This window comes from Amblyomma maculatum, chromosome 4 (assembly GCF_055883805.1).
Source record: "Amblyomma maculatum isolate TAMU_Amacu chromosome 4, ASM5588380v1, whole genome shotgun sequence".
Lineage (NCBI taxonomy): Eukaryota > Metazoa > Arthropoda > Arachnida > Ixodida > Ixodidae > Amblyomma > Amblyomma maculatum.
This window is the reverse complement of record NC_139347.1, coordinates 21,877,947-21,904,601: the sequence shown is the minus strand read 5'-3', so window position 1 is coordinate 21,904,601 and position 26,655 is coordinate 21,877,947.

Sequence of the window (26,655 nt, the reverse complement as noted above, 5' to 3'; positions counted from 1 at the left end):
TGAACGCCGCAGTTTCAGAACGCTATGTGTTGATTACGAGGACTTCGAAGGCATTCTGCGTGTGCTTTTAGTTTTGTATGGAACTCTTGTCGACGCTCTGATTCGAACGCTGGTGGCCGTCATAGGGTACGTGATGTGCGAGATGTGCTGTGCGTTATATGGACTAATCGTCGAGAACGCATAGTGCCACGCTCCGTGTGTTGAGTTTGTCCCTTAGAAAAAAACCTCACAAGAGGGGGCATTTGTAAGGAGCTACAGTCACGCGGTGATTGTAACTCTCGGTACGAGGAAGAAGACGAAGCAAGTATGTGGCGCGTGTGGGATGGAACTGTGTGACACGTAAGACCGAGAACGGCGAAGAATCGTTGTTGAAGGACGGATGGTCGTGGAGCTGCGGCCGATAGCATCCCGCCTGTCTTATGACCCGGGTGACCGGACCTGGGTATGGCCACGGAGCTCCTGCTGATTACGTCCCACCTGCCCTACGATCCGGGTGACCAGACCTGGGAGTTGCAGACTCCTGTTGTGCTCCAGGAGCACGTACCCAGCACGCACGTTCGGCGTCGTACTGGGTGCTCTGAATAGACGCACCTGGAAATCTGGCGTTTCTGTCGCTTGACGGCAACCTGATGCCTCTCGCCTCGACCGAGCCTCTGCCGCAGTCTAGCCGCCTGTTGGCCTGACCCAAGCACCGGTGGACACCGGACGTTTCTTGAACTCCGAGCCCACGCGACCGGGAGCGTCCACATGGGCTCAATTCTTCTAGCGTCTGGTAACTGTTAATAGTTTGTGTTCGTCTTCAACTTGTTTGTTAAGCTCATTATTTTTTAATTGTTATTTGTCTACTTTAAAGTTTCTGTATATAAAGATATCTTCCTTGTTTGACTGGTCTGGTTGTGTTTTTGTTTGACGCCACCAAATCAGCCACTCGATAGATGCGTTTTAAAGAACCTCCTCACAACATTATACAAACAACATGCTGTGGGCTGAGCCGGATCGCTAAAAAGGGTTATCTGTAAGGATAATTGACCATGACCTGCAAAAACAACAAAGAAGGCATGTCTAGTGCCGAGAATTGGTCCGGTCCGCCGTGCCCATTCAAGATGAAGTTGTGCAGTTCTTCTTTTCAGCTGAAGCTGTTGTCGACGTCACATCTGGAAAGATACTGCCAGCAGGGGGCTTACTGGGAGCTGATGCGTCATTTAGGATGCCAAGACCTCACCGAAACCGTCAACCGAGACAAACAGCCTCCATAATCAAGAGCAGAGGCATGCTTAGTGCCGAACACCGGCGCAGTGATACATGTCCAATCAATTTCCTTGCACGCAAATATGGCAACTGTTTACGCTGAAATCTTAGTCACGAATATCCCCGCCCTCTATCTTTGCTTTGAAAGAATGTCGGCTTTTTTCACCGATATTTATTTCTTTAAAGTGCAACTCAACAGAAGCCCAATAATAAACCGGGGGTGCAAGCTGAATGTAACCAAGGTTTTAAAATACTTTGAGCGTGAGCACAGTGAAACTAATTCAGAGCTGTTCACAGTCGCCTATGCTAATCTGCAGCATCTTTTCTGTCACCGAGATGAATTATTAATTAGAGTAATAAGCTAATTTTTAAATATTGCCATCAGAGAAAAAGTGTAAATGCAAAAGTTGTGGACTTTTTGCGTTGTTTCCAGCACGCTATGACCCGCCGTGGTAGTGAAGTGTAAAAGTTAACTTTATTAGGAATTTCACATATGTTCGTGAAGTTTTCAAGGCTGAAGAAAAGCCACCATCATGGTGTTCTGTGTTAGATGATCTGGATACTCTCAAGCACTTTTAGTAATGTAACAATAGCCAAAGTGCGGTTGTTCTGTTAGAGATGTCTGCTTATGCTTTTCATTTTGGCTGTGGAGTTGTGTCGGTAATAAAGAAAAAAGGGATGTGCAGTGGTTAGGGCTCTAGAGTACAGTCCGCAAGGATGCGCCCGGCCGCGGCGGCCGCGGCGGCCGCTTTTCGATGCAGGCGAAAAGCAAGGCACCCGTGTTTTGTGCGATGTCAGAGCAAGTTAAAGATCACCACGGGGTCAAAATTTCCGGAGTCCTCCACTCCGGCGTCTCTCATAGCATGAGTCGCTTTGGGACGTTAAACCCCATAACCCGACCCAAACCAGTATGCTATGACTTGCACCACCCTATTTATAGGCCCTCAAAAATGCCATCACGTGGCCACCCGTTTTTTTTTTTAATAATTCACCAAGGACATGCAACCAGTTTCTTCGTAGAGAACACGACAAAGAAAAGTGCATTTTGTCATCTTTGACGCGTCTCGGCACTTAAAAAGGGCACCACAACCAATGGTGTCATTTTATTAGTCCAGGCGTCGTTTTCGGCTGGTTGTTGTTGCTGTAGTGGTTGTTTATTGTATATACAAAAGGAAGAAAAATATGTTTGCCAACCCCGGTATCTGCTATCTGATTAGTAAAAAAAATTAATTTAAGTAAAAATTCATGGAAACAACTTCACTTGTCATTTTTGCTGATCACCTCGTACTAATCATCCCTTTGCAATGATGTCCTATGTGGCAAAAGTTGATGGGATTAAATTTTCGTTTCTGCCTAAAACAGTCACTGAATGGAATACCCTTGACCGACGCGTATTTGAAAAAAAAGCATGTTGTTTGCAAACTTTTCAGAAAGATTTGAAATTTGTTGCATTGTTTGAATATACCTTGCCCACGCTGTAACAGCCCGGAAGGGCTAACAGTATTTGTAAATAAAAAAAGAGCTGCACATTTTGCACTCACACTTTTCCTCTCAAGCCAATAATTAAAACGCTAACCATTATTTACTAATTAATTAATATTTGTGAGCAAAGAAGTAATGCAGATTAGCATAGTCTGCTCTCAATTGTTAATACATGTTTTGACTACGCTAGGGCTCAGCGTACTTTTTAAAGCCCGGTTACATTTAGCTGGGACCCCCATATACAAACAAGGAAGCAGTGCTATGTCTTTTCGTGCAAGAATAAAAAGGATTTTAGATTACCGCGTGCTCTGAAAATATTGATTATGCAGTGAATTTATGCTTCGTTTTGTTAAGATGCATTCCCGGTTAAGCCTCCCGAATAGGCCGTAATCAAAGAAAACAACAAATTTAGACGCTGGCACATTTCCAAATTGCTTATGGGAAGAAGAGTGTAAAGTTTGACTGAAGCGAGCCTACTCACAATCATGAAGATGTAAAAATGGCAAACAAGAATCCGTATCTCATAAACGGGAGCAGGCTGCTCAGGTGTCAGGCGTTCCTCTCGGGTTACTCCTTTCTGCTCCGTTGTTTATTAATGGCTGTTATCCTCTGTGCCGTAGGGCAAGCTTACGAGATGTTTCCGTATACGGATGCGCAATGCGCGTGCCACGCGTTTCATGTTAGCGAAATCCCCCATTAGAAGGTTTTTCTCATTTTTCCTTTCCTGGGTGCAGCGCATAAGTGTTTTTCATCTCGCAAAGTTCTACGTCGCTGATCTCAGACGCTACTTTGTCCATTTGGGCAGCATTCCTCATGTCGGTTTAAAAAATATTTTTCTATGTATTTTGCTCGTTCTCCTATCTCTTCGTAAGAGCTGCTTAGAGCCGTAATGCTAAATCTCGTTAATGTCAGATTTCAGCGACGCCAGTGGCTAGCACACCACGTGCTTTATGTGGGCTTTAAACCTGCTTTCCTCCGCAGACATATGCAAAACCATGTTTTATTTGCTGGAAACGAATAGCACTTGTGATATGCACATAGAAACGACCACAAAATATATTTGCTTACCTACCAAACAAGCAAACAATAGCCTTACAAGATGCACAGGTGGTGTTATCTTCTCAGATGATGTTATATCTCTTGCCAGAGCCTTTTTGCGAAACTTACAAGGAATCTAGATTTGCTAGCTAAAATATGAACACGGCGGCATTCCCCTCCAAAGCAAAGTAATAAGAGAGCGCATGAACCTTTATCAAGACTCGCGCGTGCTGGCACTGCTCTGTAAACAGTTCAGACAATTTCTTTGCAACGCTCTACGAATAAATCTCAATATACGAGGAGCAAGAAGTTTATTATAATTTCGCAGACTTCTCTAGATTCTATAATAAAAGGCGCTTGGAAATAAGCAGTGAACAGAATGATAGTTTGAGTCACACCGCTTCCATTCCTCCTGTAGCACAGGTTCGGCTTCTGTCATCTTGGACTTGGAGGTCGTCTTGATGGGCCTATGTAAAGTCTGGCGGTAAGCGAGTCTAGTGAAAACATTTATACGCGCGTAAATTGCGCACAAACACCGCCCTGTATGTCGCGTCTCGGAAAATGAAAAATAGCGGCTGTTTCTGCTCACGTATTGAGGGTTTGAGGAAAGAGGAACCGAGTATCACAAAAGACTTCCGAAATTCCGTTAAAGAATCCCCACGCTTCCGCCGACTCTTTCCATTCAATATTACCTCTTGTTTGCTAAAATGAATTCGACCATTTTGCTGGCGGGAAGCAATAGATCTCACTTCGGAATCGGTTCTATACTCTAAGCGGTTGAAAGTACTCATCTTTGTGTTTTGTTTTTAAGCAGAGGCGTGGGGATAAGAAGCCAAAGTTAAAGAAACCAGAGCTCTTCCTTAGCCGATTTAAAAATGCGAGCCATAAACTCATTACCGACAATAAATATCAAAAAAGTGTACACAGACATCTAAATATATTTATATGAAAAAAAAAATAGAAAGAATATTTTACTCTAAAATAGCTTTATGAAATTGCAGGTGTGCAGCATTTACAGGCACGGACAAACGTAAACAAAGCACGCTTCTGTATTGTAAAGCTTTTACGCATTGCCTCATCGAAACTGGCAGCTGTGGTGTGTGTGTATTGATTATTGATGGTACACGCTAGTGTTTTTTATAATAGACAAACAATTTCCTTTTATTCTTTCTGGTAGGAAAACCGTGGTTACAGTTAGAGCCAAAGACCACACTCCGTTGATCTTTGTGCGCAACTTTTACATATATAGTTTTTCTAAATAGACCACTCATTTCGATGCCGTTGGTATATCGGACACGAACTTGTACATTTGGCCCTGAAGATACTTTTTTTGCCGCGTGCCATACGTTTCATCGGCAGTATCGAAATCATGTTTGACCGTCAAAACAAATTAAATTCGAGACGATGGCGATCTAAATTACAAGTTGCAAGATCCAAATAATTAGTATAGCCGTAGGCAGTATAGCAAGAATTCTGTTAAACGAGTTGCCATGCAAGAACCTGCCATCTCTGCAAAGCGTCCAGTACGGTCCGTCCGACACCGCACGGGTCCACGCTTCTTGCGGCGCTTTCGAAATGAACTGATCAGTCATTTATATGTTGGAACAGGCTTCCTATTGTTCATTAAAGAATGCACCGACTTTCACCTGTTTAAACTACCAGTGGATGCTTCTCAAAGTTGGTGATTATTTCATTTAGGCATGAGGGAAGCAGCACGACAGTGACTTCAGGACCGAGCAAAAACGTCCTTCTAGGAAGCAGTTCGCAAGGTTGTAGTCCGATAAATCATATGCATTGAAATGGGTTGAGACCTAGTAGGAACAAAAATGACCATGTTCTACACGTCAATATCATCAGTCAGATATTAAATTAAACTACAGATATTAAACTACTACAGGCGAAGGCCTCTCCTATATTTTTCTAAATAACCTGAGTTGAGTTGAGCCGTTGTGTGCTACAGGTGAAATTAGCCTTGCTTATTCTACCGGCAATTACTCCACCATAGCGTCACTTATGTGTTAAGAAAAAGACCTAATATCGGTGATATCTGCCCCACTATGCGCAGTTCTTATAACAGTACATATCCCACTCCAGCAGTCACCATTTATGTACACATTATCTCACAGTATTACATAGCCCACACCAGAAGTCACCATCTATACACACATTCACTCACAGTAAAACAGAGTCTAATCCAGCTGTCACCATCTATACACACATTCACTCACAGTATAACACTGTCTCCTCCGGAAGTCCCCATCTACGCATACATTTACTCACAGTAGAACATAGTTCATTCCAGCAGTCACCATTTAGAGTCAAGATCAGTGTCTTGCAGAAATTATAAAGGAAGGCATGAAGCTTCCCTTCTGCGTGTCTGGTTTCCACACGGGTAGACAATGTACTGAAGTGCACTGTGAAAGGCTCCTGTCTCTTTGAAGGAAGCGAGCATCACACACTTTTCTGCGTTGTAGTGTGGACCGCACATAATATAATGTTCTACATCCCCCCACACACCACATATAGAACATAGCGGAGACGATGCCGTGCCCGTCTTATGCGTCCAGGGATGAGTACGAGCAAAGCCCGTCCTATGCTAGCTGCATCCACTTGACATATGGGTCATTCCATGCAAAACGTCCTAGGTCCCGAAAGTGGCCATCATGACTGTCTTTAAAAAAAAATGGGGTAATTGTCGATCGTGCGAATATTTTTTTGGTAGGGTAATTAGGAAAAAAACAACGTTTTCTTTCACGTAAGCGACTTTCGAAGTTTTTTTGTGGAACACGCAAAAGCTGCTGGCAGTTAAACCTTTTTAAATAAAATGCGAAAGCAGATACATTACAAAATTCTATTTTATATTATCGCATATGTGCTCTTTATTGTAACTTCTCAACTTCCCCCATATAAGGCTTTTCCTTTTACTCAATAAGGAAGCAAAACATTGTGCGTGTTCAATATTCCTTATTGTGAAGTTCTTTCATGTTTAAGTTATAATAAATTTTTACATCCATTGCCGGTTGATAGAGTTGATTTAAAAATATGCTAAACTTTCTTTCTGATGTACTTTTTGGAGAAAGCAGTACAAAAGTTGGCAAAACGCGATCCTTTTGCTAGATTGAGGTTTAAAATAGGCATAAATGACCTCAAGCTAAAAATACGTGACATAGCTCATTAAACAGAAAAGCTTCTAAGCTTGCAATCCAGAACTTTTACTCGAGTAAATTTTGTCCGCCGTGAGGAAAACATTCTTGAAGTTCACAATAAGTGTCACTGATCGGCATTGCCGAGCTGAGCTTTCACTTCATAATACCTGCACGCCACAGATTAATATCGAAGTGCTTATAAACTCTCGATCCAATATATGCGTGTGAATGATATTTTCTGAATAGAAAATGGCACTAAAATCACCATCTACGCTATTGTAGCGTTCTTGACACTCTAATAGCATTTTAATAATATACATTTGTGGGAAGAAAGCAAACCGTGTACAATTTCAGGTCTTAATCTAGATGAGAGAATTATGAGACATGAGAGATTTTGTGTATGACGCTGATTCATTATTTCGTGCATAAAAGAGCTGAGTTTGCTACGGGTCATGCAAGAGCCTGATTCTCGCCACTAAGCGCTAACCGTAGCACTTCCTTTTGAAAGCGAATTATTCTGACGGCATGTATTATCAAGCATTACGCTGTCACACTCATCATCAATGTAATCGCGCTTGCCACCTTGAAGCAATTGTCGAAAGTATCAAGAAACGCAGAATTCAAATGCTGAACAAAAGAGGTGTGAAAACAAAAGGCAGAGAAGATGTAGAGAAAATTGCTGTTTATAGGTTTACCCTTCTTCTATGCGTGTCCATGGGCTGTTCAAGCCATCAGTTCGTTCTGCTATGAGACAGGAGAAAATAAATAATCACGTGATTCATCTGCCTCTGCAAATTTGAATAATTGTCACACTATAGGCTTCACATCGGTGCTTTCGTCGCATTCCTGAGTACGCCGATGCCAAAAATTAGTATCTAACTCTGGAATGTGCATCGTTCAAGATGGATTTTTGTTGGCGTCAACTGATTGAGAAAAGTTTGGCTTGGGAAAGAACTAAATTAAATATGCGTACCAAGAGAAGACCGGCGTCGCTCAAGTATAATGCAACGAAAGCCCTGTTCGGAAGTACCGATGAGTGAGACTGGTTGTGAAGTTCAAAAGTATATTTCTTTTTTAAAACTAAATTTTCTGAAACAAAAAATTGTTACTTGCCGGCAAAGAAGTCCATGTATTTCATGATCTATTTTACGCAAATTTACGTCGAGAGCCTGTATGCTTCATTTAGGTTTCAAGCTAAGAAAATCATCACTTGTTGCAAACTCGGGACTTTTTGAGTACTTTTTAAATAAAGGTTAAATAATTTTTGGTGTAACCTTTTAGCGACAGATGAACGGTGAAAAATATTTTGTGATTAAACGACGAACAACGTTCATAAGAAAAAATGCTGAAGACGCACAATTTTTTTGGTTCTTTATTGAGCCAAGAAAATGCAGAAAATGCTTATATGGGGGCACTATTGAAGTTAAAAGAAGAACGACCCTTCTACGATAATATAAAATAGAATATGGTATTTTATCCCCTTTCTGGTTTCATTTAAAATGTTTAAATGGAAGTATCTTTTGCGTGTTCACAATAGCTTCGAAAGGCGCTTACTTGAGAAAAAAAAAAAACTTTTTTTTTTTCGAAAAATAATTTGCCATAACAATATTCATATAATCGACAATGACTACAATTTTTTTCGAGAGAATCGGTGATGCTCACTTTAGGGCCAGGGACGTTTCGCGTGGAATGACCCTTTTACTAGATTCCTGGTTCTGCACCACAACTCAAGGTCAATGCATCATGATAAACTCTAAAAGTGAAATGTGTCAGGAAACAAAAAGTTAAGCATCAAAAAGAATTGAAAAATAATAACACCTTGATGAAGTCTAAATGCTAACTCTTCAATGCACTACTCATTCCACCTCCATCAAGGTAAAAGTGGCTATTGCTGCGCAGCTATAATAAGAAATTGCTTGAAGATTTCTGCACCGGCCAGTGCGATGTGACGTACCTAAAGGCATATTTCGCAAGCAACGCTGGGCGCTGAACCTTGAAATACTATCTCGACTATTCAGTTATTCAACCTAGATAATGAGTTGTGAAGCATAATTGGGCGACGAAAAATGATGAAGGCGAAGAGAGTGTATCGCTACAAAAGGGGAAAACACATTATGCATATAGCGAACATATTTTATAAACAGTATCTTTGCAGTTTCTATCACGGGATTCTAGCTCTCCTAATGAAACAATCAATTCTCACTGCAGGCTATTCCTTCTGCGTACGTTCATTGTTTCAGGTTGCCTGCGGACAACTGGCGACGACAACGACAATGTGACGCTGTCTTCAGTGGTAATGGCAAATACTTACGGCGGGGATTGTCCAGGCTGCGATATCGTTAGAGTGAGGCATCATTTTCGTCTGCCTCCGTTCTTGCTGTTGTTTTTGTAGGACGGAAGATGGCCTCCTATGTGCATTCCCTTCTTGTCTGCACTGCTGGTTAGAGCGAAAGCCTGTTGTTCTCGCACACTTGTCTTTTCTGCATATTTGTATTATTTCTCCCCATTTCACTCTCTTTCTACTGTTTGCCTGTTCACCTTCATGGTCCAAGCGACTTGTTACAGTACTCTTCCATCTTCACTCTTCCATATTCATTGCAAATGTGGTGCACATAGCTGTTAAAAATGTCTACTATCAACTGCAAAATTCCGACGACCGTTTCAGCCTCAAATATATGTAAACAGGAAAATAAAGAAACCTCTTTTAAATTCAATGGATGTGTTTCACCAGTGCCTCCTGGAGAACATTTCGTGCAGCGTTACGCCCCTCTCTACAGCATTTATATGGCCAGTTTCTTTCGCCAAAAGACCGCACGGTGGCGCTAGCGCTATGCCCTGCACCAATACATGTGTTACGCGCGCTCGAAACATTTTCAGGCGCGCTTTAGAGCGTGTAGCCCTTTTTATTTTCTGTTAGTTTGAAGCGTTTTCAATGTCATTAAAATTATGCTTCGTTGCTCGTCGGCTGTTCATATCGGCCTGAAAGGAAGTCCACAGTCAATTGTGCGTTCAGTGCAAAATTAACATTAAGCGCGTGACAACGTGCCAGGCGTGAGTTAATAAACCAGCAGCTGTTCATGCTTTATATGATAAATCTGGAACGGAGGATACAAGAAAGTAACCTAGGTTTTAACCTGTCATATAGATTTGGCGGAAAGGCGGTAGAGCAGCGCCTACCCCGGTTTGATGTATGCAGACGATATTGTGCTGCTAGCTGAGAGTCAGGCAGAATTGCAAACTCTAGTTAAGTATTGCGAAGACGAAGCGGATGCTCTAGGCTTCAGTTTTAGCGCAGGTAAGTCGGGTCTGATGATTTTCATCGGCTCAACTGATCAGAGTCCTAAAATGCAAGGCCATTTAATACCCAGAATAGCAGAATATAAATTATAATCTCGGGGTATGGGTAAACTAAGGATTGGCATACATTGAAAAGCATGAGCATTCACGTAAGGCAAACGGGAGAAGAAATGCCGGGATAATGAAGCATAGGGCATTGTGGGGATACAACAGGTATGAGGTTTTGAGGGGTATTTGGAAACTAATTATGGTGCCCGGGCTTACTTCCGGAAATACGGTTTTGTGCCTAAAATCAGAGGTACAGTCGACATTAGAAATAAATCAGAGAGCCGTCGGATGATTAGCACTGGGTACCCACGGCAAAACCACAAATGAGGCGGTACAGAGAGATATGGGCTGGGCCTCTTTTGAAGTACGGGAACCTCAGAGTAAAATATTATATGAGGAACACCTGAGAAAATCGGGCAGTAACAGATGGGCAGCTAAAGTATTTAAATACCTATACTTAAAAAGCGTTGACTCACAATGAGGGAAAAGAACTAGGAAAATAATCAGTAAGTATGCTGGTCACGAGGACGAAATAGCAACAGGTGAAAGACACAGAAGGTAAAAAGTGGATAAATTCGATGGAAAAGAAACAGAGTGTGGAACTATACCGAAAGTGGATAAGGCAGATCAGGAAGGAAGCTTTCTTTGATAACTCAAGAGGCAGTGCCCTACGTTTCGAAGCTAGATCAGGGGGTCTTAGAACACGCGGCTACAAAAAGAAATTTAACAATGAAGACGCATGTGTAGTATGTGGTAACTCCACTGAAACAGTTGACCATGTTGTACTCGAATATAATGATATCCATCCGGAAGTTGATGCAGGCGCAGTCACTCTTCCTCAAGCTCTGGGGTTCGAGATACCAGTGGCCGGGTGAATAAACTTGCGGTGGAAGCTTGCAAAAAACGACTGGAAGATTGGTGGCTTAAACGCACAGTAGTGACGTAATGTTAGTAATGTAGAAACGAAAACTCAATATATAGAATGATGGTATAGTTAATCAATCTAAAACAATAATTAAGATATAGGAGGAAAAATGAGGATGATAGCAACTGCTACCACCCGTTTCACAGGGCACGCTCCCATATTCCATCCATCCATCCACTGGGAAAGAGAATAGGAGAGGGTTTAGCGGCCAGTAAAATCACCAACAGTGCAGGCACGGGTAACCCAAGAAGGCAATAGTTTCACACGTGGGTGAGGAACAACGCTAGTTCAGCAGTAAGACACGTTAAAATTTAGAAAGAGCGCAATTCGTAGATTATGTTTGCATTTACTCTCTATCGATGAAGAAATAGCAAAAATTGGCCTTTTACTCCTGTCCCAGCTGAGAATTTTTATAACTACCACACAAGGATGTGCAAACTAATGTAACCCCACAGTGCTCCCATTTCTTTAATCGCTTACAAAAGCGCCCCGCGAGAAACACAAATGCGGCGCTGTTTCCAAAAGGATGAAAACATTGTATACCCGCCCTCTACACATTGTCCAACATGTTATCCGGTGATTTCGACATCCATGAAAAAGCCTATCTCCCATGCTGAAATTTGCCAACCGGTAATAAGGATTACATTTATTCACAGCAGCATTCCGAAAAGCTTGCCACTTGCTGTGACTTCAAAAAACTGAAAAAAAAAGAAATAGTGAATCTAATGTGATCGAGGACCTTGTGTAGCAGCACACCGTTCTCACGTAGTAAGAGTGGCCCCAGCCCCCGAGGACGACGATACCGAAGTAGAGCAGAGTCGAGTGCACGTTTCGCACTGGTGGCTCGAAGAGCTCATTCCTGGCGGGCACATGTCATAACGCTTCCCTCAATAATTCAGTTATTGTCTCACTCAGTCCGCCGTAATACTCCTTTGTTCCATAAATTGGGGACCAGGGCCTGATGATCGAACACCCCCTCGCACCATGGCCAACACCGACAACGACTCCGCACTGCCCAGACACAGTCCTTCCAGCGCAGTCTCTGCGCTGACCATTCACTTACCTGGCTTTCGACGGCCGATTCTCAGCTCTGGCTCGACCAGGTGAATAGCCAGTTCACTATTGCCTGTATCACCTTCAAGATGAAGTTTAATCGTGTTGCTGCGTCATTATCCCATGAGCTTGCCGCCGAGGTCAAACTCCTTTTAACAACTCCAACTTCTCACCCGCTTCACAACGAACAGCCGAATCGGAAAATCGCTATCTGCATCAACTCAAATTGAACGTAGAACTGAAGGATCGATAAACTGTACAGTTGCTGAAGTGGCTACAGTAGCTGCTGGGAAACAAGGGGGCTTCTTCTGACCAAGCCTTACTGCGTGACCTGTTCCTTCAACCCTTAACGTCGTCGCTTCAAATTCTCGCCGCGCCCAACCACAAGTCTTTTTTTATGAGAAGCTCGCTGAGCTTGTGACTCTATGATATGAATGTGCCTTTTTCTACGGTTTTTATCGGCTCAATCTCGCAACCAATCACTCCGCCATTATTTTTCCTTCATATTGCACCAATTGAACTTCCAGAGCTTCCGTGACGAGTGCCATACCCTTATCACAAGCATGACTGACCAGATCGCCACACTGTTGGCTTCGCGTGCTTGCTCACCTTCGCATCGAAAGGCCTCACCTCGTCGACTTAGTGCTGCATCATCTCTTCATGCGGGAGAGTGCTGCTAGTACCACATCTTCGGCGGTGCAGCGCACCAATGTACACCTGGCTGTCACTTCCAGGGAAACGGCCCGGAGGCCCGAGTTGTTGCGGATGAAGAATAACCGCTAGTGTCCATGCCAACATCGCGTTTGCAATGAATGAGCTACTTCAATCTACAGTATCTCTGCTTTCTTCACTGCCCAACCTCGTCAGAGGACGCTACAGGCGTGCATTTATCATGCCTATCGGTATACGTCCAACATCACTCTTTTTAGGGTAGATTTAGAAGGTAGTATCAAATTTTTGTTCACTTCCCCATTGCATGAGGGTGAGTTTAGGTTTAGATATGACCGCCATGTTGACGGTTAAAAAGGTGGTTCTTATCTTAATCTCGATTTGTGCTTAGCAGGTGCCAAAAGTGTAAACAAACATTTAACATTGTGCTGTTTCATAGAATTCAGAGTACGATAGCTCAGTGTGTAACAAAAATTTAAAATATATTTTAGGATACGACGGCGTGCGCGGGCAGCGGCAATCGCCAATGTGGTCCCTGACTAGGGTCTCCACCCAGTATTGTAAGGCCGAGGCCCTTAAGCCTCCGCGTCAAATGAACCTCGAAATATACAATAAACGATTTCACCACCACCACCACCAAAGAAGGGTCATAAACAGTCCTGGAGCTTTTCAGTCTAACCCAAAGGCCATCCCTGACAGCAAAAGTTTAGGATGAGCATAATACATATGGTCTGCATAGCTCTAGTTGCTAATGCAATAAAAATGTATTCGATGACACCGTAGCTTGTGCTCGGAATAACACTTTAGTGCGGAAGAACACCTTAGTTAGCCTCTTTGAATTCAGTATCAACACTTAGGTTCCACGCCGAATAATAAAAACATCGATATTAAAGAAACGTGCTCACCAAAGAGTAATACCAATCCACTTTATAATTTATGTAACTTAAATGTTTAAAAAAAGCTTTTGAGGCAACTCTTGACTAGTCATAGATATTTGCCTTCCTTTCTCGGTGACTGTTATATATCAGATTTATTGAATCGTTGTTCGTACGATTTGTTTCTGGCTTGCGTCGAAGAAGCTAAATAAAAATGAATTCATCTTCCGTTTTCTGCCATTAGGGCATCCCTTACAAACTCTACGAAAGGTTTACTACCCTAATCAGGCGTTAGACGATATCGTTGCAAATTGCGGCATGCCACATTTTCTTTTTGCCGGGAAATGTGAGAACATTTTAATGGGTCTTGGGGAATTACCGTAGGCATTTTCCCGAAACTCCGGTAACATGAAAGGGGTATTCTGCCTGATGAATACGAGCACTGGGTACCAAAATCATTTTATCTTGACTCCCACGAAAGCTGAAAAAGAAGTATGCACAGCCTGTCTTCGCAAAGAAACCACCGATGAACGTAAACAATACATTCGATACCTCAGAAGCTTTTTCTTGCTATGGGCTGCAGCCTCAAATTTAATAGGTTTGGGAAAAGTGTGCGGGTAAGGTTTCAATAAAGAGCCATTCTCCAGTTACGTCAGAAGGCGAACGACGTAAGTAATATTGGTAATGATGCTATTGAAATGGATCCCAACTATAAAGGACGAGATTGCAGCAGACAAGCATTGCAAAGGCCATGTCCGGTAGATGAGCAAGAACGATGTCCCTACAATTTTCCGCTTGCTTCTCGTAATAAAAAATACTGTCATGGCAAGGCTATTAAAACACACAAAGTCATTAGAGATATCATATAAGGTTACAACGAATAGCAGCCTATTAGCAAGATGCCCTTTGGAGGCACAAAACTTAAAAAAGTACTGCTGCGAAACGAGGACCAGGAAAAAAAAATTATGAATGCATTGGTCGCAAGGAACTCACCAAGAAACGATGTTGTTAATGGCGTTTTTTTTTTTCGTTGCCTTGCGTAGCTGAATAAATGTTGCAAGCCTGTGATCCCAAAGCCATCTACTTCATGAAACCGCTTAAAAAGGAAACAACGTTAATGCAAAGTTGATATGACGTCAGGATGTAGTGAGGCTCAACTTTTGCTTCGAATGAAACCATCAGGGATCTCAGTTTGAACCGGGTGTGAGGCAGTTTAGATCGTATTTTTGGATTTGGGAATGGTAATCCATAGCTTGCTGAATAGCCATTTCGTATTATTAAAACATTATGCTTTCAGTACGTAGGGTCTGACGGGATCCAATTAGGCTTTTTTTTTAATCTATCTTCCATCATGCGCAAATAATAAATTGTAATATTTCACCCCATTTCTACTTCCCAGAGCGCGCGAGTCCTCTTCTTTCTTTTAAAGACCATCTTTTTCATATGCCACCTGGTGACAACAAATGGCAATATTACCGCTGAAACAAGGGACTAGCCAACATTATCATTATCACTGTCCACTAGTAGTTAAGCCCACAACCCTAATAGAAAGAGGGTTTTTCCCGCTGAAATTTTATTCTTACTTAAGTTGGCATTAACTGCACATTTTATGGCTCAATTTCTTTGCACGTCTCTTCGAAACACGTTGACACGTGGATTTAAATATCAATGTGATTTACTATGTTGTTTTATTTGTAGCAATAAACCGATTCGATGGTAAAATCCACTGAACCAAATAATTTAGATAGGCAGTTTCACTTCACAGAAATATAGGTTTTATTTTATGACTAGTATTTAGAGTATTTACTCACTGTGCTGTTAATAATTGTTTGCTACACTGCGTTTCAAGTTGCGATGTTCTCATGGTTACGAGGTCCCACCGGCAGTATTCCCTTGGGGGCTATTTACTGCATTATGAGTAAGATAATCATATCTAATGCATGCTCTATGTTCAAAAATTTGAACTTCAAAATTTTCTAAACTATGCAAATTCAGCAGTTAGAATGCTGACCGTGGTTAATATCAGCTTTATAAGCTATCGTAGCGCAGTGAATAGACAAACGAGATTGGTGTACAGATAGTAGCAGCGTGTTTTTAAGGGGAAAGCCTTTAATGGTTTAGAGCCTTTAACGTCCGGCCACGAAAAATGTTACGCTTTATCGCTAGATTCCGCGGGATAGTGTGAGAGTTAGATGTCATCACCTGGTGACGTCATATAACATTCCTGCGTGAGAAAGATGGGTAAAATTATTAAAACCTGCTGCCTCCACCGGGAATCAAACCTTCACCCCCGGAATCCCAAATCCAAAGAAAACATTTCTGCTTCATTCTTGAGGAATAAAGCATACTTTGGGCATTGATACAATCGGATTTAAGTACAATGCTAGAATCTTGGCGGATATTTCACAATTTAGATCAGTATGCTTGTTTTTCACTTCCATTAAACCATTCACTCCGACAATATTTAAAACAATACACATCCTACGTCCGAACTCCTCTCATACTCGGCTAATCGGCTAAGGCAATGTAAGTTCTCCACTGTTCTTTCTCCATAGATAATCAACAACTAGAGAGGCTACCAAGGTGCTGTTATCAATCTCTTGATCATTACCCGCGCAGTATCCTGTTGCGATGCCTGCAACATTCTATTATTTGTGTTTTGTTTAAAGTTGTTTGTGCTTTATTTACCTGTTTGAATTTGGTCGGTCCTCCCGATGTTCCATCAGGGGCGTCAGATTGATATATACACAAATAACACAAAGGAATGGGTGAAAGTTGCAGGCAAAGCGCTTAAATGCACTCAAACGGCTCGCAGACCGAACCATTTGCAGCTTGAAGAATGGATCAGCAGACGAGTGATCTAAAGAGATAGTGTACGAAGCGCGAGCACAGTGATTTCGTATTAAAGGTCATTTAATGCTTCCTCGTAATCGTTAAGATACGTGAAAATAAGTGGGTCGTGCAAAAAGGCTTAATAAATGGGCAGCCAAGAGCTGTGTTAACTGGACGAAGGCACGGTCTGATAGTAGACTTCCTTGTTTTTGTCTAATAATTCGTTTTCTACTGTTTGCTGCTGGTTTTTCTAACGTTATCATTTTTCTAAGGTTGAATTATTTATAGCGTACACACTAAAAATGTTTGAAGGTTTCGAAGCGGGATAAGCTAAATGTTTTTTTATTAGTTCGCTGCACTGATTTAGAAAATTTATTTCATGGTAGCAGTGATTATATTAATATCGTCACCCTAGAGTGGTTGTTTATGAACGATTCGAGTGACTGTATTTAAGAGTGTTACGAGAGGTGCCCGGAAAAATAAAACTTAGGATTAGTTTCGCCCACTGCCGGTCAGATCAAGAGAAAATCAACAATGCCTACCTTACATTGAGGATGTCACACATGGATTGTATCAGTTTCGAGTTTATTCATCCTCAAAATAAATGTACACATGATTCCGACAGCTGCCTCGACACGTTATGATCGACCTCTCCAGCCGTTAAAGTCTCTCAAGGTGCTCATATACTGTGTCCTAAATGTAGATATGTTTCCCGATATACATCCCTGAATCAATGTAAAAAATATGGACTTTCAAATTTATTTCCTTTTTTCTCTTAATTCGCTGAATTACATTTCGCTGTGGTTTATTATTTCGGTGAACAATGAATATTATATTGAGCGCGGGAGGTTTTTTTCGCTGCTTTAATCAGCATGTTATAATAGCATCGTTGAACTTGAGCATGCACCGAATCTGATTTCACGGCTTTGGATGATATTTTATTGGTAACTTTACTTGGCTGCTCGATCAAATTAGAAGCCCATTTTAACCTTCCCAAGTTAGCAACATTAGGGAATACGTAAATGCTAGTAAGAAGATCTTACAGTATTTTAAAAGTAAACAACTTCCATGCTATTGTCCTGTTGGGAATATTACCTTATATTATTACTTTATAATATTACCTTATAGTAGCTTCTGAGGACACATAATTGGGCAACCATAAGCGCCATGTTTCCAGCACATATTTTTGACAAGCTTTCATGTAAATTGAATACCCCGAACGCCACTTATACAAATCTCTATTGATCCTGTACATCCTATCCCAGAGCTCATTTTCTTTTTTGATGTGGAATAGTGTTTAAAATAACGAAAGACGCTATATTTGATTTTGCTATATTCTTGCAGGACTGACGTAAAAAGCATATAACCTTTACTCAATCATTAAGATGTATCTACGAAAATATTCGGCTGAAGAGAAATTTGAAATAGTTTTCCTGGTATTCTCAGGAAACATTCCACATTCGAACAGGGCCGTTGTCTTATATGTGGAAAAGAATTAAAGCAAAAAGCCTTGAGGTGGCTACCGCATTGTTAAGAGTAATTTAGCATTTAGGCCGCTCATAGTTCTAGTTGGGAAACCAGCCTGCGTGAGCTCATTGTCAGATATCTTTGACGTAATCAGTCTCTGACGGCCTTTCCAAAGTGGATCTGCTTTCTGTCTGTCGAGTAATCAAATTTACTCCCAGGCCGACGAGCAGATGAGGAGGCTCATCCCATCTCGCTATGCCAAGTACAGGGGCATCAGCTGTGCATCGGGCTGAAGCATTATGTGGGCCTGGTCTGGTGTTCAGCCTTGCAGCTAGCACTGAAGAACTCAATCGGAGAGCGTATTAAGGTCTTCGGTAATTAGATGACCAAGTTTTCGAGGTCAATCTTCAAAAGCTCCACACTCTTTTTGTCTACGCTTTGCGTGGTCCTCATAGTGTGCTCAATTTGTATGCCACCAAATGCAAGATATGCTGGCCTCTGTTTCAGGGTCAAAGGACCTCTCTTCAATGAGCTTTCAAAAAACAAAAAAAAAAAGATGTTAACTTTATTGCTGTTTCAGGATGACATCGTGTTTTTGATAGGCATTGCCTTTCGGTCGGTGCATTGTTCACGGATAAGAACTTTACTTTCTCAATTGGGAAAGATAAGCCGTACACAGAAAGTCTTCATCAAAAAAAAAAAAGGAGTAGACTTCTCACGTAAATAAATTCCATCTCGTGACATTTCAATATAAGTGCTTAGAGAAAAAGAGATTTGAAAGGGAGTCCTCCGAAGAAAACAACGTTTCGGTCATTTTTGCCTATGGTGGTGATATACTGTACCCCAAAGATCCCACTCTAAGTTATTTTTTAAAGCTGAATTTTATACTCCATGGCTAAGACTATCTACATCGCTCAGCTAGTTCGACTGGTCTATAGCACGACTGGAACAGCAGGCGGTAAATTGCAGAGAGCATATTGCCTCATTTATTTAGATTTTGTAAAGGGATTTGATGACATCTCCTCCCGCAATCTTTCCTTGAAAACCAGAAGAGCGTTTAATGATTCTAACCTCAAGAGGTGTTGACCTCGTACCTACATGCTGTCAGCAGTATGTTGAAACAGACTCGAACAGATTTTGCCTAAAACCTGTCACATCTTGAGTATCTGAGGGCAGTGTTCCAGGTTCCCTTTTATTCCTTGTTTTTATTAATGATCTGCGCAATCTGCATTCTGTTCATATAAGATTGTTTACGGACTACTGTTTTGTATATAATACTATAAAATATTTTAGAGACCAAATAAATCACAATCCAGCCAAGAAGACCTAATTAAACATTATCGTGACCACATAAAAGCATTTCGCACGTCTATTAGAAGACAGGAGACGATCCTGCAACTTTTGTATAATATACGCAGCAATGAGGTTAGTAGGATAGAGGGCAAAATTATCAAGGATTGATATTCCATGCAGTTAAGCCGCCTTTTTCAGAAGATTAATGTTTCGAAGCTCATCGTCGATTCAGAAGATAGGCCTCACGTTGACTTGGACGACTATTATTATCGCAAAATAAAATTGAAGCATCAAGTCACAAATTAAAAAGTTGATTTAACTTAGTTAACGACTTGTGTAATCATGAAAATGTAGCATATATGACACCAGCCTTGCTGTAAAACTCACTTGCTGATGAGCTCCCAAAAAACCAAGACAGTTGTGAAAAGCGACCAAAAGAGGGGGTATTTTCCGCAGCTAAGAGAGTCACAGCTAAAATACTCTTCATTGATACAGCTCACACATTCTTACTACAGTTATAATTTTCCAAATATCCTAGTTGGATTGTTGACCCATGGCTCAGATCATCCTTCGAACATTTGCCGAAGAAACTGTTTTAAATCAACATCCAGCTGAAATTTATTATGGCACTGTTGGATATAGAAGCACCTACGAAACAAAACAATAACAAAACCAGTTTTGAGGATTTCCATCGATATTTTCTTCGGGAACAATTTCCGGTACAAAGTTCGCAAGGCTAGCTGCCTGATAGTCGAGATCTCATGTTTTTTAGCCAAAGAAAAAATGCGCTTCGGTCCTCCTTTAAATGCATAATTTGCAAGTCTTCGCTTCGTGAAGACAAACCTACGTTACGGAAACGTGATATCACGTCTACATTTGTAGATGTCAAATATGTACTGGTGACAAAAGTGTGCCACATTTCGAATAAGAAAGAAATATGTTTACTACGGCTGATTCTACTCAAGGAAAAAAAGTACGTACCTATGCGAGACCTTTGATACAAGGAGTGTATATATCGCAGGAGTACTTTTGCCCAAGTCAAAACGCAGCTTTCGCATCCCTTTGGCAGAGTTACCACGTCCGAGAATCTCTTTAAAATCCACCTTGTCTGAGCAACTTATCAACGAAGTGCGCATGCAGTGTCCCCTTCTTGTCTGTGTCCGTTTCCGTGTTGCGCCGCCGTTCAATTCCATCATGCACCAACTCGCCCCCCAGGCCGTTATTCTCAAAACATAAGCTCGCTAAAAAGGAGGCCTGCTATGATTCCCTAAATAACTGAAACAGGTACCCAGACAAGGTTATGCAGAGGTGACACAAGACTCTCCCCTACCGTAGAGTAAAATATATATTGAGTTCAGATGACAGATCGCGAGCGCTTCGCCGGATTACAAAGTGAGCGCATCGCTTCGGCAGAGATGACTTCCGCGAAATCTTCGATTAGAGTGTGTTCTCTTTCGCAAGAGCATGCTCCCCGGTTAGACTCTACCGATTGTTCACGTTAAGTGGGCATGAGCCAATCACAAAGAATTGGTTCTTATAGCCTCACCCTTTACAATTGCTGTCATCGCTGCCGTCACTGCCACCTTCTCAGTTGCAACCACATTTTTGTAATTATTGTCGAAACAGCTCTGTAACTGATAGGAATATTCACGTTCCATATTAGGCATAATAAAATCACTTTGAAGTGAAGAAGTGAAATGTTTATTACTCAACACATAAAGATAATGATATTTATAAATGTAATCATCTTTCTTGTGCATGTTAAATTGACATTGATGTGACAGGATTTTTTCGCTCGTGGGGAGCGTGGAAAGGAATTGTGGAAGAGTCTGTCCACATTAACCGTTCATAGAGAAAAGCAAACTGGTCAGCTTCCTTGGCCCAGGTATGAGTGCAATAAAACAAAATTGGCAGTGGCTTATCTCTGCTAAGCCTGAATATACGCAGCGTAGAGTAACGGTTATGCTTGATGTTGAGTTTGCACTTTCACTAAGTTTTATCGTGTGTTCAATGCACCGAAAAGTCTTGGAACCACATTCTTTATCCTCCTCGCCCTCTACCTCACATTCCTCCTGCTGCTGTTGTTGTTGATTAGCGGCGGCCAAAGCACGTCGTGGAGTTTCCTGGCGAAGTTTTTTCGCTAGGATTCCTCGTTCTGGGAAGATTCAATCTTCCGGGCCTCTCTCGCGGCCGCTCTGGGAAAGCGTCTTGCCGTGATGGTATATCGCGCGCCCCTTGTCGAACACAATCAGCATTTCGTTCAACGCATTAAAGTTCACCGGCGTTTTATAATTCGTCTACAGGAAAGGAAAGGCGCAGTGTCTGTTACCTACGGAATCCCGCTGTCATTCTCACTCTAGACAAGGGGAATTATGAAGAGTGTTTTACTATCCGGGGCGTAATTCAAAGTAATGTACCCATTGCGCGCACAATCCTCGAATCGTGCTCCTTCTCTCATGATCAGGTTACTCTACTTCATGCCAAAATCGCAAAAACATTTGATCGAGTTCGTCATTCATTCCTGTTGTCTCTTCTGGAGCGAGCGAATGTTGGTACTGTAGTACTGAAGGGGTGAAAATTTGCTATAGGAATTGTTCAACTAGCCTGATTGTAAATGGCCACCTATCAAGCTCCGTACTAACCAACCCTTCTATGAAGCAAGGTTGTTCGATGTCTACGCTGCTTTTTGCTCTTTACCTGGAGCCGCTTTGTCTGAGTTTTACGTAACAGTAGTATCCATGGCTTCCTTCCCGCTCCTTGGAAATGAAGTAAAAGTGCTTGCATAGGCTTATTATCTTGCGTTTTTCTCGACCGACACACCAAGATTAGAAAAAGTTATATGCAGCATAGAATAATTTGGCATTGTTTCTGGTGCTCATATGAATCTCTTCAAGAGTTCTGGCCTTTGGCCTGGTTCGTGGGGCTCAACACCTCCCCTATATGCACGAGTGGAATGGTCATTTGTGCTCCTTAATATCTGGGCGTTCCACTGCATGCAATTAAGTCAAGTGCAAATTACTGGAAAGAGCAAGTTCCAGTCGTCCAGCGTTTGTGCTAATACGTTTGTCCCATATGGGCTTTCAATCTTCGGTCAGGCTCAGGGCTGCAACATGTTTCTGGCGACAAAAATTTATTACGTGCTTCAGGTTGAGCTAGACATTACATTCAGCGTTTTCACCGAATATTTGAGACGTTTATTTAGTCATCAAATTTTGAACTGATTCGACGTGATAACCTATTCAGACCTGTTTGTGCAGGGGGGCTTGGCTTAGTGCACCTATATGTGAGGCAGCTAGTTTCCCGTTTCTTCTTATTTCGTGATTATTCACATCCGATTATTAGAGCATTCCTGCAAGTAAGTGTCATGATTTTCCTTCCCCACTTAGTGGTTTCTTCAGATTTGCTGATCGCCCACAGTTACTAGGATTTATGCCAGAAGTTTATGCTTCGGTGCGGGTTTTGACAGTGCGGTTCTCGAATGAGTGCTTATATTCTGTTTCGCGCTAAAGTCTATACAAGGAATTGATAGCAATTCTTTTTCTGCCACGACTGTATTTTTCTTTATAATTTGGTCCTAAGGGTTATGATGTGCTAAAGACAATACCCAAAATTTAGATTTTTCCTCGCACGAAAACATTTTTCTTTAATTTACACACCGAAACTCTACCTGTTAACACATAGCTCAATTTGAAAAACATTTTTGCATCTTCTGTAAACTGCCGTCTGTGTGATGTGCCTGAAACAATTGACACTGTTTCATTAATTGCAAAGACGGAATTCCTTTTTGGGACGTGCTCCAAAGAACTCTAAAGAAAGATTTTGTTCTAAATTCGTACAGTTTGCGGTATCTTGCTTTTACACAATCTGATTAGGCACCATATGACATGTTTTTCCTTATTGGCCTTCACAGCTTGTGGAAGACACGCATGTTGCATCGGAACACTGAGCCTGTTGTTCCACTTAGACTCCATTTTAGCAGAATGATGCTGCAACTGAAGCACATTTATGAAGAAAATGACTTTCAACCTGACTAATTTCCGCTTGCGACATGGTGTTTCTCTTTGCCTGTTATAAGTTGTGTTTTCTGTTGTGGTGATCAGTAACCGCTGAGTGCTTTGTAAATAGTCTGTGTACGTAACCCATTTTGTACATAACCACGTGAAATAAATACCATGTCAGAAAAAAATCCGGGGCGTAGCGCAGTTAAAGCGCTAGGTTGGGGATCTAAGGGATAGAGGTTAAATTCCCCGCTGAAAGACAAGGTTTATTATTTATTTTTAAGTATCGATTTAATGGTGATTAGGCATGAGACCTCTGGTTGGTCGCTTCGAATTTGGCGGCTCTCGCGCATGCGCATAACGGGCGGCGCACACTCACGCAAAACTCGGCTCTGAGCCGCGTAGTGTAGCTTTAAGCTACAAAAGCACTATACTATCACCGCAGCCGATCACGCCTCGTGTAAAACGGCAAAATAATCTCGCGCTCTGCAATAGTTATCGTAGCCTTCATCAAACTCCAACTGCAACACATTATCTTGCTGTGCAGGAAACATCTTTGTCTTCATGAAGTTCCATCTGCGGTGCTCCTTCCTTTGCTCTGAGTAAATACGCTATACAAATACGCAATCTGCCAAGTGCGGCCTAACTCCGCTAGTGTAATGTGGGGTGAATCCAAGCGCCGGGACACCCCTCGCAACGCTTTCACATTACTTCACCTACGTAGACTTAAGTCTACTCCTAAAACATTTGTAGGAAGCAGTGTTCGCTATTGTTAACCAGGTAGGGCTCGGAACTATTGTGCCATGTGCTTTGCGTGACTTCCTACTAAATATATTTTAAACATTGCAATAAGTAACTAACTACTGCACTCACAAATAAAGAAGTTTAGGAGATTTTTTGTAATAACTAAGAATTGAAAACCCTTCGCTTTCTCAAGCTACCAGAACATGACAATAGAGCTCTGGAAAGTAATTTTGAAAGGCCTACTATGGTTAACATGAACTAAATGCTGAGACAACACTTTTTGCAACCGACCTAATGGACAATGACCCCAAAGCATATAATGGTTACGTAGTATCGATGGCTGGTCTTTTCAAACTTCAAGTACCACTGGTTCCTGAGAAGAGCACCTGCTCTCAGCTAACATTTGCCCATGCATAAGACTCGAGGACATACAAATATGCTCAAAAGCCACGTATGACTCGCCGACTAAAGCCTAAAGAATTTTTCCCGGAGAATATATATCGTTTTCCTATGGGCGAGGCATATTATTTATGGGTATTAAGTACATGGAGAGGAGGGGGCCAGGAAGACAGTCAGTATGACGCCTGAGGCAATACAGCGTCAATTGCCACCTTACGTGCAACATGTGAGGTTTCCAAATGAAATCTTCTATTAGTTTCTATTGCAAAGCACCAAACATAGTAGGCCGTGATCGGTTATGCGCAATGAGAGGCAATGTTAGGCGAGGATTTCGTCAAAAATCTAGACCTCTTCTTTCTCTTTGTGAATCATATAGATTGCCAACAGGGACTGCTTTGAAGCGAGCTGAATCTCGGGTGTTCGCATTGTCTCTGTGTTGTCATTTCTGCTCTTCTCTTCGTTACGATGTCCGACAAAGTGGCCCTAAAGCACCCTCTATTAAATTACACAAAACACTTTTGATATTCGAAACAGCATTTTGGTGAGCTATCTTGCCTATTCTGCAAGAATATTTTTCTGTTTCCGTAAAGGGTACTTTCTAAAAAAACCACTTAATATGATGTCTTACGGTTCTTCGACAATAACACCTCATGTCATGTGAAAGTAGATGGCCTCTAACATACACGACCAATTTTCCCACAAAATAATTAATGGCAGCCTCTAAAGTGCATACAACGCGTTCCTTAAGTGATCAGAACTAATAAAGCTGCTGCTCCTGCTACGCTGTAGTACAAGAAAGTGCAACTTTTTCCTATTGCAGATCGTTTCAGATTGGAGACTCCATCCTTTTCGGTGCACACTATTGAAGACGGCTATAAAATTACTAGGTAGCTCTCCGACACAGTTTCGTCAGGATTAGATTCCACGGGCCCCCCCTTTAAACAATTACAAATTCAGACATTAGTTTCCGCTTCCTACATGTCGTTCTTCACACCGTTACGAACCATCAACACGATAGCGTTAAACGGTCTGTTCCCCAGAATACTCTGCACCGATGTTGGCGTTGTATGCGACAAATCATCAGCATATCCTCTGGCAAGTAGATTTGGCAGGTGGCATTATCGGACAGTTATTCGTTAGCAGGTTGCATTGTGTCCCGAGCACATTTCGCCGAATGTCTACCAGCGCGAAATGTCGATGAGTACCGGTTCCATACTGGCATTTGTTGCGAGCCGGATAACTTCATTAATTTAAGGAAAATAAAAGGGTGGGCGCTTTTACTGCGTTAGCAATAGCCCACCGCGTAGTACCTATAAGGGCCACGTTTGACCTTCAGCCGGAGCCTAACCGAATACGGCTTTAACCAAGCCGTATGAACGTGGCTTAGTGGCCTATAAGGGTATCATGACTGCCAAGGTACTGGCAGGCTGATTCTGACATAACCTGTCCGATGTTAAACGAGAGATTCGAACTGGCAGCTCCTGCCAGCCCACATATAAAGCCCCGCTGTAACCAAGCCGTTTGAACAAATACACAAGGCGAGACAATGATTTGATTGAAGCGGTGAAGACAAAGTATCTGCTACGGTTAATCATCTTCAACTGAGAAGTACAACGCAGTGGGGAAACAGTTTGGACCTTATCTTATACAGACTTGCAGCAGAAGAGATTGACATGTGCTTAACCAAATTGTGACCAAGTTTCTTTACTTTACGGACCCGTTAGTGCATTCATAGGGATTAATAAAGGCAAAGAAGACTAGTCGTTCATTTGTGTGCCATGTCTTTACTTTAGATAAACATCTCAAGCTACACCTTGAGGTACACTAAATGCTGAACCATAAGCGCAGCGATGGAGGTATTGCTAACGCAATTTAACCCTGTTTAACCAGAGCTAAACCACAGCCAATTTTCGTTGATCACTCTGTTCCAAGTATATATCATTCGGTGAAAAAACATCACATTAGCTAAGTACGCCAAATTAGGAAAACGATGCGGCCGAGTCAGTGAACAAGCGAGTTTGCAGGTGAGTTGAGCTTGGAGAATGAGAATCCCGACGGACAATGCACAGGTGCATTTACGCTGTTTCTGCTGTACTGATGCTTACTTGAAGTGTACACAGGAAGACCAATAATGTTTACTC